Raw genomic sequence first — 16,427 nt, forward strand, 5'->3', positions numbered from 1 at the left:
GATTATAGTACTCAGACAATCTGAGCACATGCTCAACGATTGAGTTTTTCTCCCTTAGTTTGCAGGATTAAGAAACTTGTCAGAGGTCGCATACCTATTGACGTGGGCACTAGTCTGAAATTCCAATTTCAGTCTCTGGAACATCTCATATGTCCTGTGACGTTTCACGTCTTTGGTGCCATGATTCTAAAACGTTAGTATTACATACTGAACTATCACGTAGTCATCAAAACCTGTATGTCAGATGTTTCCCAACATCTACAGACGATGCTCGAGGTTCAACACACTGAGCGGTGCATTAAGGACATAACCCTTCTGTGCAGCAATGAGGACAATCCTCAGTTCACGGACCCAGTCCGCATAATTGTCAACTAAATTTTCTCTAGAAACATATCTAAAACAGTAGAACCAAGGCGTGAGCTATGACATAATTTGGTGTCGGTGTCAAAACCGGCGGATCTCGGGTAGGGGGTCCCGAACTGTGCGTCTAGGCCGGATGGTAACAGGAGGCAAGGGACACGAAGTTTTACCCAGTTCGGGCCCTCTCGATGGAGGTAAAACCCTATGTCCTGCTTGATTAATATTGATGATATGGGTAGTACAAGAGTAGATAACCACGAATGAGAGAGGCTAAACCCTAGAAGCTAGCCTATGGTATGATTGTTGTTGTGTATGTGTCCTACGGACTAAAACCCTCCGGTTTATATAGACACCAGAGAGGGTTAGGGTTACACAAAGTCGGTTACAATGGTAGGAGATCCACATATTCGTATCGCCAAGCTTGCCTTCCACGCCAAGGGAAGTCCCTCCCGGACACGGGACGAAGTCTTCAATCTTGTATCTTCATAGTCCAGGAGTCCGACTGAAGGTATAGTCCGGCCATCCGGACACCCCCTAATCCAGGACTCCCTCAGTGGCCCCTGAACCAGGCTTCAATGACGACGAAGTCCGGCGCGCAAGATTGTCTTCGGCCATTGCAAGGCGGGTTGTTCCTCCCCAAGTACTTCATAGAAGATTTTGAACACAAAGATAGTGTCCGGCTCTGCAAAATAAGTTTCCACATATTGCCATAGAGAGAATAATATTTACACAAATCTAATCTGCTGACGTATTCCGTAGTGTGACACACCACGGCCAAGCCTTTATTCCGAGTTTTCATGTCCACCTCAGCGTGGTCATGCGAGGCGGTTTCCTTGGCACGTCTTGTTAAAGCAGAGATCGTGTCCCCTTATTCCGGGATTCTCATCAATACGGGCGTGGGTAACCCAACCGCGCCATTGATTACGGCGCTTGGAGATAAGGAGTTTTACCAGGCATGGTGGGGACATAGTCGCGTCACCCCATATAAGGGGATAAGGATCCACCTTTTCACCTACGCCTTCTTCCTCCCTTGCCTTATCCATTCTCGCACTCGAGCTCCAGCGCCCAAGTCCGCACTCCCCACCTCAACCTTCTCCAGCCATGTCCGGAGCGGGAGGCAAGTGGATGGTCTCCTCCGTCACGGAGGGACACATCAAAAAACTGAGGAAGGCCGGATACTTGTCTAACGACATTGCGTACCGGCTTCCCGAAAAGGGGCAGCTCATCCCCACCCCTAGGCCCCATGAGAGGGTGGTGTTCCTCCCCCATTTCCTCCGCGGACTGGGCTTCCCTCTTCACCCATTTGTCCGGGGGCTCATGTTCTACTATGGCCTGGATTCCACGATCTGGCCCTGAACTTTGTCCTCAACATCTCGGCGTTTATCGTCGTGTGCGAGGCTTTCCTCGCATCCCCCCATTTCGGCCTATGGCTCAAGACTTTCAATGTCAAGCCGAAGGTGGTGCGCGGCAACCAGGCGGAGTGCGGAGGCGCCATGGTGGGCAAGATGGCCAACGTCCTATGGCTCGAGGGCTCCTTTGTGGAGACCCTGAAGGGGTGGCAATCGGGGTGGTTTTACATCACCGAGCCGCGCGACCCCGAATGGGTCGCAGCCCCCGAGTTTCGATCCGGACCCCCTACGCGGCTCACCTCCTGGAAGGAGACGGGCCTGTCGTGGGGTAAAAAAGGAGAGCTGACCGGACTCCAAACATGCGTCCAAACCCTGGTGGACAAGAAGCTCAAACTTGTCAACGTAGTCCAGGTTATGCTCATCCGCCTGATCCTCCCGTGTCAACAACGGGCTTTCAACCTGTGGGAGTTCGACCCGGCACGGCACCAAACTCTGAGCAGGCTCTTCGACACGACGTACGAAGATGCCTGGAAGGTGCTTTTCAAGGGCGCCGAGGCCCCCGCATCCGCTACCGAGGATCGCGGATTCAGTACGCAGCGTCACGCTCATGCGGTAAGCTGTTTTTTCCTTTTACAGGGTATCAGTTTTTCATAGTTTGACTCCATGCGGGATCTAAGCTCCCTTACCTTTGACAGGATTGGCAGGTGACGTCCGGACAGATCAACTGTCCGGCTCCTTTGCCCGAAGGCCCAGCGGACGCTCGCTTGGCGAAGCTGCTGGTTCCGGCACCCTATGTGGTGCCGGAGAAGAAGGCCACGAAAAAGGCACGGGGACTCGAAAGAGTGCCCGGCGCCAGGAGGTGTCGGATCCATCATCCGACGGTTCCGAGGCGCATTCCTCCCGTGAAGACGAGGAGGAAGAAGAAGAGACCTCTCCCCCTCCAGCGGGAGGAGAGAAGAAAAGGAAGGCCGCCCTCTCTGGGGAGGCCGGAGGGTCCAAGAAGGGGAAAACCCTTCCTCCGGACTACTCCACCGACGCCGACGACGGCGGAGAGGAGTGGCGCCCAGGGCCAAGCCCCTGGCAAAATCGTAAGTATCCGGATACCAGAGTAATTCATAGTATTCGTTTATTGCACAGCTTTCCCTTATGTCGAATATGTTTATGCAGCCCACCCAAAGACCGGCTCGACGCGTCGTCGAGCGGCTCACTGGACTCGTCGGATGTGAACTCGCTTCCGACGGCTTCCTCCCCCCGCCCTACGGACGACACCGAAGTGTTGTCCCAACAGGTTCCAAGCCAGGAGGAGGTGTGGTCCCGGATAGGTGCGAACAAACATAGGTGTATATTACTACATATTGAAGGTAGTCATTATTAGAATGAAAGGAGCATTGATGATTACATATAAGAAAAAGAAATATAATACAGTTTCAAGAAATATAAAACTGCCATAATATACATTATAGATTTATAGATTTTATCCACAGTAACATAATTTTTATTAGAATACACAATATATATATTTGATGCATCGTTAAAAGCATTGAAGCAAAATTTGAATTGATTACTCCAGTATATACATTATTCACTATAGTCAATAAATTTCGTAAAATTTAACTACATATTACCATATATTGAAAAAAATTTCGAATTATAGAGAAATTTAGTACAGTGATAATGAGTCTCAATTATGTCATAGATCATACAGATAACAGAAAAATTGAACGTTATATAGGAAGTATGTTTATTAAAGAATAGACCATTATAGGAACTTAGCGGAAACAGTATAGATAAAAGGCATGATCTGGCACAAGTTTGGCATAATAGATTATAAATCAATATAATATACAGTGAATTCAATTAAAAAAGACGACAAAAACAGGACATTTGATAACAATATATATCGACTACAAAAAGATGATACAAATCCATATAATGACTATCTAGAAAAAAGTAATATAGAATATGAACATGTGAGCTACTTCGGCTACATTAATAATTGAACTATAAGCTAAGAACGTGCTAAATATGCTTCAAGTCCAAATATAGTTATCGGACAAAGAGCTCTTTTGCATAAGGCTCTTATTCAAGGAATTTGTTGGAGCTTAGGTAATAATAACTCACAGGTTTCCAAGCGGGAGGAGGTGGTCCTGGAGGCGCCGCAAGGCGACCTCCTGGAGTCCAGGAGTAAAGGGGAGGAAACCCCCCAGGGCCCCAAGTCCGGCTCAAGGCGGACACTACTCCGGAACCTTCAAAGGTTTGAGAGTCCGGCGGGCGACCTCCTTCCAAGAGGAGCAAGCCCACCGTGCCGGTGACCCCCGTCCAACCGGAGGCGCCGGACAATCTGTTGGAGGCGCTCCAAGGCGCCTCCATCGACGAGGAGCACCGCACCATTATGAGTGCGGTGGTCCAGAAGGTTCAGTCCGCCAAGAGCAGACTGACTGAAGCTTGTACTAGCCTTTTAACAGGCTTTGAGTTAAGTAAAGAACTGTCGTTCGCAAGAAAAGCCGAGTCTAACAAAAAGGAGTCGATATGCGTGTGCAGGCTTCTCTGCTTGCGTCCGCCGCACTGACTGCGGAAGTGGACACGCTAAAGCAGAACCTCGAGTGGTCCGAGCTAGAGCTCGGGCGTGCCAAGAAGCAGCTCGAGGACAATGAAGGTAAGAAATACCTTGTTTAAATATATATATATATAAAGGTGCAATTGCAAAAAATGACAGGATTATCGTGGCTATTGTAGGGGCCACGTCTGAGGTGGCGACCCTTAAGCAAGCTCTGGTCGAGGCCGAGAAGAGGGCGGCCACGGAGCGCACCGAGCGGGAGAAGTATGAGGCCGAGGTTGGCAAGGTGCGGCAAGAGCTCCAGGCTCTCATGGAAAAACATGAGAGTTTGGAGCTTGACTCAAAGACGCGAGCGTCCGAGCTCGCGGTGGCTATTGAAAATGCCAAGTCTGCCAAGGCCGAATCCCAGAAGACCCTCCAGGAGTTGGATGAGGTGAAGAAGATAGCGGCGGGTAAGGCATTCTTTATGCAAAGCAAACACATAAACGTGAGTTACTTGTTACTTACCCGAATCCGGAGCTCTCCAGGAGCGTTCGCAGATCTTCCCCGGAGTGTGTCCGATGCCGCCGCATTCTATCGAGCCGAGGAGGGCAGCTCGATAGAGAAGGTGTTCTGGTCTCAGTATGCTGAGGCCGGACACCCCGTGCCCCTGAGCGACCAGCTGAAGCAACTGGTCGAGCTCCACAAGGCGGCCGAACAGGCCATGAAGGGCCTCATAGTTCGGCTGTGGCCTGGAGAGGCTCTGCCTGGGAGCTATTTCGGGCTGGTGCGGCGGCTGGTGGAGGCCTGTCCAAGGCTCGAAGTCATCAAGCGCTCCGTCTGCATTGAAGGTGCCCGTAGGGCCCTTGCCCGTGCTAAGGTGCACTGGGGCAAGCTGGATGCTGAGAAGCTTGTGAAGGACGGGCCACCGCCGGGGAAAGAGCATCGCAAGCCCGAGAATTATTATAAGGATGTTCTGAAGGGTGCCTGCCTTGTGGCGGATGAATGTTCTAGGGATGTAATTTTTGAGTGAAACTTGCTCGTTTTGTCCTGTGCGCTGAAAACTTGTTCATATGCGCTAAGCAATGCTGTTGGAATTTAAAATATTACCTTCTGTGCGGCTGTTTATCAATTCTGAGAGATGGCAAGTCGTCGGCTTCTGCCCCCGTGCCGCTAGTGCTGGGGTGTTCGGGGATAAACCTGAGCGCTCTTTTTCCCATGTTTGGGTCCTTCGAGGGAGGCGCTCAGCCCAACGAACAAGGCAATCGGACTATAATGCGTGAACACTCTCACTTAGCCATAGAATTCTATAATTTTAAATTTCGGCGAAGCCCCTGGTATTCGGAAGACCGAGTTCGGGGCGCTATCCACGCCTTGGCCGGACAGAGCCGGCTCCTCGCTCTAAGCGGCATAAGTCGTTAGGGACTCGAAAAACCTCTCGAACAGCGACCAGCTCTCGCTTCATCATGACAGTCAGTTTTAGCTTTCTCCACTAAGGTGCTCGACCCAGCTCAACTGGGGCACAATCGCAGTGGTTCTCCTAGTGCTACCTTAGCCGATATAGCGGAACGTAAGGCACCAAAACATAGGAGCCGGGCAAACCCAACTATTGACCCAAGACATGATTCGGAGCCGATGCATATAATGCTATAAGTTCGGGGTGCCGCACTTGTTAAAGTGTTCGGACTTCTCACACCATATTGAGGGGTACTAAAGCCCCTGGCGTATTTAGGCCGTACCAAAGTGTAGGGTGCAATATGTCGTTAAGGAACATATATATATATATAAAAGAGTAATGCAAAAATAGACAAAAGCTATGCACTGTTTTATTAAAGAGGGATGCGATCAAAGCAGAATGATACAAATAATGCGATAAGCAAAAGGTTGGACTATGTAACATGTCCGTTCCAGGGGCAAGCTGCGGAATAGTATGTGAAATAGGTATACTACTCGTGATAGAGACCACCTGGGAGTTCCGTAATGCGGCGTGGCTTGTCTGCTTCCCTGGTTCTTGCATCGTTTGTGCGGCAATTGAACTGCCGAACAGGCCTTCCGAAGAGTGGAGTCCTGAAAGTAAGAGAAAATTAAAAAATCGGCAGCCCCTGGTGCGGTTTAAGCCGTGTTTCGGGCATGCCGTGATGGTGCCCCTCCCCCTGTACCCATGGTATTTCTAGAGCGTAGTTATGTACGCGAAGTACTGGTGTCGCATTTTTGCGAGGGCTGGGGTTGGGGCCGCATTGCTACGCCTGCTCGGATCGTGCCAGGCGGTCTTGTTGTAGGTTACTCCGGGCGCGCTTGACGGTGTCCGGTCGTTTAATGGCCGGACTGGAGAACTGCCTGGAGAGGCTGCTTTGTACTTCCGCTGCAAGGGCCGCCGTGTGCTCCTCCGTTTGGAGGGAGCGTTCGGTGTTTCCATTGACCGTAATTACTCCTCGAGGGCCTGGCATCTTGAGCTTAAGGTATGCGTAGTGCGGTACCGCATTGAACTTGGCGAATGCGGTTCGCCCGAGCAGTGCGTGATAGCCACTGCGGAATGGGACTATGTCGAAGATTAACTCCTCGCTTCGGAAATTATCCGGAGATCCGAAGACCACTTCAAGTGTGACTGAGCCTGTACAGTTGGCCTCTACACCTGGTATTACGCCTTTAAAGGTCATTTTGGTGGGCTTAATCCTCGAGGGATCTATGCCCATTTTCCGCACTGTATCCTGGTAAAGCAGGTTCAGGCTACTGCCGCCGTCCATAAGGACTCTAGTGAGATGAAATCCGTCAATAATTGGGTCTAGAACCAATGCGGCGAATCCGCCATGACGGATGCTAGTGGGATGGTCCCTTCGATCAAAGGTGATCGGGCAGGAGGACCATGGGTTGAACTTTGGGGCGACTGGCTCTACCGCGTATACGTCCCTTAACGCGTGCTTCCGCTCCCTTTTGGGGACGTGGGTTGCGTATATCATGTTCACCGTCCGCACTTGTGGGGGAAAACCCTTCTGTCCACTGTTGTTCGGCGGCCGGGGCTCCTCGTCGTCATCGCTATGCAGCCCCTTGTCTTCATTTTCGGCATTTAACTTGCCTGCCTGCTTGAACACCCAACAATCCCTGTTGGTGTGATTGGCCGGCTTTTCGGGGGTGCCATGTATCTGGCACAAGCGGTCGAGTATTCGGTCCAAACTGGACGGGCCCCTAGGATTCCTTTTGAATGGCTTTTTCCGCTGACCGGATTTAGAGCCTCTGAATCCGGCATTAACTGCCGTATCCTCAGCATTGTCGCCGTTAATGCGGCGCTTCTGCTTGTTGCGACGCGACCTGCCACTACTGTCCCTGGTATCCGAATTACCAGGGTTCTTGGTCATATTGTTGCTACGAGCAAGCCAGCTGTCTTCTCCCGTGCAAAAGCGGGTCATGAGTGTCGTGAGTGCTGCCATAGACTTCGGCTTTTCCTGTCCAAGGTGCCGGGCAAGCCACTCGTCACGGATATTGTGCTTGAAGGCTGCTAGGGCCTCAGCGTCCGGACAGTCGACTATTTGATTTTTCTTTGTTAGGAACCGTGTCCAGAATTGCCTGGCCGATTCCTCTGGCTGCTGAATTACGTGACTTAGGTCATCGGCGTCTGGGGGTCGCACATAAGTGCCCTGGAAATTGTCGAGGAATGCGGCTTCCAGGTCCTCCCAACAACTGATTGATCCTGTTGGCAAGCTGTTAAGCCAATGCCGAGCTGGTCCTTTAAGCTTGAGTGGGAGGTATTTGATGGCGTGGAAATCATCGCCGCGGCCATGTGGATATGAAGGAGATAATCCTCGATCCATACCGCAGGATCTGTTGTGCCATCATATGATTCGATGTTTACGGGTTTGAAACCCTCGGGGATTTGATGATCCATTATTTCGTCTGTGAAGCATAGTGGGTGTGCGGCGCCTCTGTACTGGGCTATATCACGACGTAGCTCCAATGAGCTTTGTCTACTGTGTTCGGCCCTGCCGAATTTGTGGCCGCGTGACGGTTACCGTCTCGAGCCGTGGGGCGCCCACGCGATCCGTAGATCGATCTTGTTTGCCTTGCCTTGTCCTCCAACATGTCTCGTAAGTCCGGCGCATATTCCCGTGCCTTGGTACGGGGTGCGGCTTGAGTGGAGGGCCGAGAGGCCTCTCTGTCGCGGCCACGAGGTGGCCGGTCGGCCGCATCAAGTGCTTCCTCCTCTAATCGGGGTAGCAACCTGCGCTTTGGGTAGCTCTTGGAGGGGCGTTCGAGTTTATGCTCTTCGGCCGCAAGGACTTCAGTCCATCTGTCGACTAGCAAATCTTGATCAGCTCTAAGCTGTTGCTGTTTTTTCTTGAGGCTTCTTGCCGTGGCCATAAGCCTGCGTTGAAAATCTCTTGATCGACGGGATCCTCTGGCACGACAAATTCGCCGTCGTCGAGGCTTGCCTCGTCTTTGGAGCGAGGCATATAATTATCGTCCTCGACCTCTCTGTCTGCCGCTCTCTCATGAGGGCTGGTTTCTCCATCCTCCTGTGCTAAATCTTGCTGGAGGGGATTTTCTTCGGCACTTTCCGGAGTATTATTATCTCCCGTGCTGGAATCACCATATTTGTTTTGGCGGGATTTTGAGCGGCGCCGCTGACGCCGGCGCTTAGGCTGTTTCTTGGAGGGGTCATCATCCGCTGTTCCATCGCCATCTCCTTCTTTTGGGGTGTCCACCATGTATATGTCATATGACGAGGTGGCTTTCTAGGGCCTGATAGGCGCTGGTTCTTCATCGGCTCCTTCATCGGCGTCCATACCGTCGATGTCTTCGGAGTCGAAGTCGAGCATGTCGGTTAAGTCGTCGACAGTGGCTACAAAGTGGGTGGTGGGTTGGCTTTGAATTTCTTCATCGCCCGAATCCCAAACTTGCTGACCGTAGTCCGGCCAGGGCTCTCCTGATAAAGAGAGAGACTTCGGTGTCTTCAGAATATCACCGAAAGGCGAGTGCTGAAAGATGTCCATGGCAGTAAACTCCATAATCGGCACCCAATCGGATTTGATCGGCAGGGGCGCAGAGGGTTCGGAGTCCGGAGAGGAGTCCGACTCCTTGGAGTCACGAGTCTCGCAGAGTGTGGGGCTGGTGTTCGGCTCGATCGCCGTTGGGATCGCAGCCCCCGAGACGGCGTCCAACCACCCATCCTCGATCGGCGCAGTTGGCTCCGAATTAAGGGTCGAAGCCGATGCGGGTGCGGCCTCCAAGGCACTGTTCGGCGGCAGAGCAAGATCATGCTCGTCGTGATAGTGCGGCGCGCTCGGCAGTGGCTCGAATCCGTCGAAGATCAAGTCCCCGCGCATGTCAGCCGTGTAGTTTAAGCTTCCAAATCTGACCTGACAGCCAGGGGCATAGCTTTCGATCTGCTCCAGATGGCCAAGTGAATTGGCCCGTATTGTGAAGCCGCCGAAGACGAAGATCTGTCCGGGGAGGAAGGTCTCACCCTGGACTGCATCGCCATTGATGATCGTAGGAGCCATCAATCCTGACGGCGATGACACCGAGGAACTCTCAATGAAAGCACCAATGTCGGTGTCAAAACCGGCGGATCTCGGGTAGGGGGTCCCGAACTATGCGTCTAGACCGGATGGTAACAGGAGGCAAGGGACACAAAGTTTTACCCAGGTTTGGGCCCTCTCGATGGAGGTAAAACCCTACGTCCTGCTTGATTAATATTGATGATATGGGTAGTACAAGAGTAGATCTACCACGAGATCGGAGAGGCTAAACCTAGAAGCTAGCTATGTATGAATTGTTATTGTGTATGTTGTCCTACGGACTAAAACCCTCCGGTTTAATATAGACACGGAGAGGGTTAGGCTTACACAGAGTCGGTTACAATGGTAGGAGATCTGCATATCCGTATCGCCAAGGAAAGTCCCTTCCGGACAACGGGACGAAGTCCTTCAATCTTGTATCTTCATAAGTCCAGGAGTTCTGGCTGAAGGTATAGTCCCGGCCATACGGACACCCCCTAATCCAGGACTCCTCAATTTGCAAAGACCTTTTGACTATGTTCATGATAATTAAGTTCATCTAATCAATTATTCATGAACTCCCACTTAGATAGACATCCCTCTAGTAATCTAAGTGATTACATGATCCAAGTCAAACTAGGCCGTGTCCGAATCATCACGTGAGACGGACTAGTCATCATCGGTGAACATCTTGATGTTGATCGTAATCACTAATAACGACTCATGTTCGACCTTTTGGTTTTCCGTGTTTCCGAGGCCATGTCTGTACATGCTAGGCTCGTCAAGTTAACCTAAGTGGTATTGCGTGTGGTAAAATCTGCTTTACACCCGTTGTTATGCGAACGTTAGAACCTATCACACCCGATCATCACGTGGTTCTTCGAAACAACGGACCTTAGCGGTGCATAGTTAGGGGGGACACTTTCTTGAAATTAATTGCGAGGGGTCAATCTTATTTATGCTACTATCGTTCTAAAGCAAATAAGATGTAAACATGACAAACATCACATGCAAATCATAAAGTGACATGATATGGCCAATATCATCTTGCGCCTTTGATCTCCATCTTCGAGGCGCGGCATTAACACCATCGTCACCGGCATGACACCATGATCTCCATCATCGTGTCTTCATGAAGTTGCCTCACCAACTATTACTTCTACTACTATGGCTAACGGTTAGCAATAAAGTAAAGTAATTACATGGCGGTTTCATTGACATGCAGGTCATAAATAAATTAAGACAACTCCTATGGCTCTTGCCGGTTGTCATACTCATCGACATGCAAGTCGTGATTCCTATTACAAGAACATGATCAATCTCATACATCACATATATCATTCATCACATCCTTTTGGCCATATCACATCACATAGCATACCCTGCAAAATCAAGTTAGACGTCCTCTAATTGTTATTGCATGTTTTACGTGGCTGCAATGGGTTTCTAGAAAGAACGTTTCTTACCTACGCAAAACCACAACGGTGATATGCCAATTGCTATTTACCCTTCATAAGGACCCTTTTCATCGAATCTGATCCGACTAAAGTGGGAGAGCCAGACACCCGCCAGCCACCTTATGCATCAAGTGCATGTCAGTCGGTGGAACCTGTCTCACGTAAGTGTACGTGTAAGGTCGGTCCGGGCCACTTCATCCCACAATGCCGCTGAATCAAGATAAGACTAGTAACGGCAAGCACATTGAACAAATCATCACCCCACAACTACTTTGTGTTCTACACTCGTGCATAGAATCTACGCATAGACCCTAGCTCTGATACCACTGTTGGGAATCGTAGCAGAAATTTAATTTTCCTACGGATCACCAAGATCAATTCTATGGAGTATCTAGCAACAAGGGGAAGGGGAGTGCATCTATATACCCTTGTAGATCGCTAAGCGGAGCGTTACTAGAACGCGGATGAGGTAGTTGTACTCGTAGCGATTCAGATCGTGGTCGATTCCGATCTAAGCGCTGAACAATGGCGCCTCCAGTCGTCATTCTTCTCCAGTAGTGTCTTGATTTCTCCTCATATCCATCACGTGTAAACTTGATTTCTTCCTCCAGCTTGATGATTCTAGTCTTTAGCCTTCTTCAAGTCCATCATGTCCGTGGCACATCTGGTTCTCCTGGCGTCAATGTTGCTGGTTTAAAACTCCCTGGATGAAAAGCTGTGCAATGGATTCTATCCTTCCTGGTGCTGATTACTTTCCCATTGCTCGTCTCGGCGCCCACATATTTGGTAGATAATGTCCTTAAGCTCCCTGTTGTAGACCTCTCCAATGCGTCCCATGGTAATGTGGGCTGTCATGCTCTTGCCTAGACTCCAGGTGGGTGCTTCAAAAGAAAACTCTATGGGTTTAGAAATTGGCGAGAACGTCCTTCCTGGAACTTGTACTTGAACCATCCAGCGCTCCTCTTCAGGTAAAGTGGCGTTGTACGTTCCGGTGAAGCTTGGTATTCCAATGTACAAGTACCTAGTGACTTCCTTCAAGTGGCGTCCAAAAGGTGTGTCTTCATCCGGTTGTGCAAACTTGTTCTTCATCTCCGCCATCCTAAAGAGTAGAAAATGGAGAGGAGTCAGAAATGAGTAGAGAAGTGTGACCTAGGGTTTATCTTAGTGGTCGTGTCCTACACTCAGCGTGTGCTCTGATACCATCTTGTAGCGACCCGGCCTCAGATGGTCAACTCTCTGTGCTTCAGTGTCATCCCTGGATCGGTAATGCTGACACACACAGTACTCGAAGGATTTATAGCAGAGTGGCAATCACACACTTATTACATCGAATGTCTCAAAAGAGAACTTATTACAATAATATGGCTTAAGGCCATCTAATACGATAACAGCGAAAGGCTTGGAAGATAAAGTGAGTCCATTAACTCCAACGGCATAGCTGAGCTACACGGCAACGACCTAACGAACCTTACTCCTCGTCTGAAAAGTCTGCAACATAATACGTTGCAGCCCGAAAATGGGTCAACACATGGAATATGCTGGCAAAGTAACACACTAGAGCAAGAACAGAATAATGTTATCACTACATGCATATTTGGCTGGTGGAAAGCTCTATGGTTACAGTTTTGCGAAAAGCCAATTTTTCCCTACAACAAAGGAATAGATATTTTAATTTAACTATCATGGTAGTTGAACAAACATTAAGAAGGTTCCTCCAACTCAATCCCAATCAAAGTAATTAACATCCCAACAATATTATTTAAGAATGATGAGATACATGTGATAACCCAAATACTAGATACTCAAGAATTGTCCATAACCGGGGACACGGCTAATCATGATTAGATTATACACTCTGTAGAGGTTTGCGCACTTTTCCCCACAAGACTCGATCTCCTCCGTTGGATTTCTCGCACTACAAGGTGTTTGAGATACGGATGACCGAGACACAGTCTTTCAGAAACATTAACTCTCTACTCCGGACAGACCATACCAAACCTACATCCCACTACCTGTTGATCTGCCTCTTCAAGAGCTTCACGTAACTTACTCAACTATGCTAGAGCCCATAATAGCTTGTGGCTGCACATGGAAGTTTCTATCATGAATCATCTCAGTTCCCTTTGAGCCTGGGTGGCGGTCCATAGGAAGATCACACGGGTACTCCGGGTGCCTCAATCCACCCAAATGTTAATTTAAGTTGCCACCTTAAGTTTGAATCATTAATTAACAATCTCACATCTGTCATGGATTTCTCTCAAATCCAAACCACGTCTACGAGCATAGCATAGCATAGTAATATAAGCAGCGTAGAAGTAACTCCCAGGGTTTGAATGTAACAGGGTAATAGGTTCTAACTCATCAACTACTGCCCAACCCACATATTAATGACATCCTAACCATGCAATGTTTGAGGATTGGGACTAATGCATAAAAACTGGGTGATAAAAGGGATATGATCAAAGTGTTACTTGCCTTGCTGACGGTCTACGAAACCTAGGGACTCGTGGTAGCACGCTTCGCACTCCGGGTGTTCTATCGCAAACAAACAATGACATACATAAGCAACAAGCAAGAGATGCACAAGCAAAACTCAAATAAAAGGGGGTTGACCGGAAGGTACAACTTAAGAACTCCGGTTTGCAAAAAGAATCAAATCAAACGGAGCAACGAAACTCAAACGGCGAAAGAAAGAAGCTTCGTTTACTAATCTGAACCTAGGTCAAATTTTACAGTAGCAAAAACTCATTTAATTTGGTTAAACGGAAAGAGGGTTTCGAGACGAAACTCTAGGCACTTGAATCGCCTGATTCCGACTAACGAGCGAAAAGATAAACAAAAACTAAGATCGGATCAGAAATCACGATCAGAAAATCGCGGAATAAATCCGATAAAAGAAAACTGACGAACAGACTAGTGAACGAGCGTTCATTAGCTGTAACTAACCGGGCGAAGAACCTTTCATTAAAACGAATGTTCGGACGAACGTCCGCTAAACAGGAAAACCGAAAAAAAAGAAAAACCGGTGATCCGAAAAGAAAAAAACGGATCTAGGGTTTCTAAAAAACCGAACGGTTTTAGAAAAAAACCGCGGCTCGGATTCCGGTGCGGTACCTCTAGCGAGGGGCTCCGGCGAGGCGAGGGAGGCGTGATGACGGCTTGCGGGGCGGCGGCAGCAAGCGGCGGCGGCGCGCGAGCGCGGCAGCAGCGGCGGCTAGCGCGGGCGGCGGCGGGCTGCGGGGCGCGGGGCTGCGGCGGCGGGGCTGGCGGTGGTGGTGGTGGTGTGGTGTGTGGGCTCGGGGCGCCGTATATAAAGGGGGGGGGCGCGACTTGGAGGAGGGGGCAAGGCGCGGCGGCAGGCGGAGGCGGAGTCCGACTCGGACTCCGGTCCGAGCGGCGGCGGCGGACGCGCGCGGGCTGGGTGGCGGCGGCCTGGCTCGGCTGGGCCTTAGGCCCAGTCGGGCGCGGGAACTTTTTTTAAATAATATTCGCCGACCGAAATAAAATCCTAGAAAAAATAAATAAAAATCTACAAATGCCAAAACAAATTTTCACCGTCTAAATAAAATATTTAGAACGAGATGAACATTTTCTTGTCCCTGAAATGCAATTTTGAAAACGTGCAATTTTTCTAATGCAAATAAAATCTGAAAAAATCAAATAAATGATTTTAATATTTTTCCTCCAATATTTCAATTATTTTGGAGAAGTCATATTATCTCCTCTCATTTATTTTAACATGAAATATTTTTCAGGGAGAAAAATAATTAAAATCAAAAATCCTCGTTTCAATATTTTATAAAAATCAAATATGAAAACCGGGAAATCCCCAACTCTCTCTGAAGGTTCTAGAGTTGTTTAAGATTTCGAGGATTGTGGAACGAGAAATGCAATACAATATGATATGCATGAATGACCTATGTATAACATTCCAAATTGAAAATTTGGGATGTTACAAACCTACCCCCTTAAGATGAATCTCGCCCTCGAGATTCGGGTTGGCTAGAAAATAGGTGTGGGTGGTCTTTGCGAAGATCATCCTCTTGTTCCTAGGTGGCTTCATCCTCGGTATGGTGACTCCACTGAACTTTGCAAAACATGATAACCTTACTGCGGGTGACTCTGCTGGCAAACTCAAGAATCTTTACTGGCTTCTCCTCATAAGTCAATCACTGTCCAACTGAATTGCCTCCAAGGGTACTGTATCTCTTAACGGTATATCGGCCATCTCAGCATGACACTTCTTCAGTTGTGAAACATGAAACACATCATGAACTCCTGACAATCCCTCGGGTAATTCCAACTTGTAGGCAACTTCTCCCATCCGTTCCAAAACACGATACGGTCCTACAAATCTCGGAGCTAATTTCCCCTTAAATCCAAAACGTTTTACTCCTCGCAAGGGAGATACTCAAGATATACTCTAATCTCCAATTTCATAGGTTACCTCTTTGCGTTTTGAGTCCGCATAACTCTTTTGCCTGGACTGAGCTATCTTCAATCTATCGTGAATCAATTTAACCTTTTCCTCAGATGCTTTGATCAAGTCTGGTCCAAACAATTGTCGGTCTCCTACCTCATCCCACATCAACGGTGTTTCTGCACCTTCGTCCATACAGGGCTTCAAACGGTGCCATCTTCAAACTGGCTTGGTAGCTATTGTTGTATGAGAACTCCGCGTAAGGCAAATTGTCATCCCAACTAGATCCATAATCTAGCACACAGGCTCTCAACATGTCCTCCAAAATTTGGTTCACTCTCTCAGTCTGTCCATCTGTCTGCGGGTGAAAAGTTGTACTGAACTCTAACCTTGTTCCAAAAGTCTGATGTAACTGATGCCAGAACTTTGAAGTAAACTGTGTTCCTCTATCTGATATGATGGTCCTTGGAACTCCATGCAGACATACGGTCCTGGACATATAAATCTTGGCCAACTTTGCACTGGTATAAGTGGTTTTCACTGGGATGAAGTGAGCCACTTTGGTCAAGCGATCAACTACTACCCATATGGAATCATATCCTGCTTTAGTCCTGGGCAATCCGGTGATAAAGTCCATGCCAAGTTTATCCCACTTCCATTCGGGTATCGGCATAGGCTGTAATAATCCTGCTGGCTTTTGATGTTCTGCCTTCACTCTCTGACATACATCACATATGGCTACATACTCGGCAATATCCTTCTTCATACCAGTCCACCAGAAACGTTCCTTCAAATCCAGATACATCTGGTGTT

The sequence above is a fragment of the Triticum urartu genome, chromosome 7 (genome assembly GCF_003073215.2).
Source record: "Triticum urartu cultivar G1812 chromosome 7, Tu2.1, whole genome shotgun sequence".
In the NCBI taxonomy this organism is placed as follows: Eukaryota; Viridiplantae; Streptophyta; class Magnoliopsida; order Poales; family Poaceae; genus Triticum; species Triticum urartu.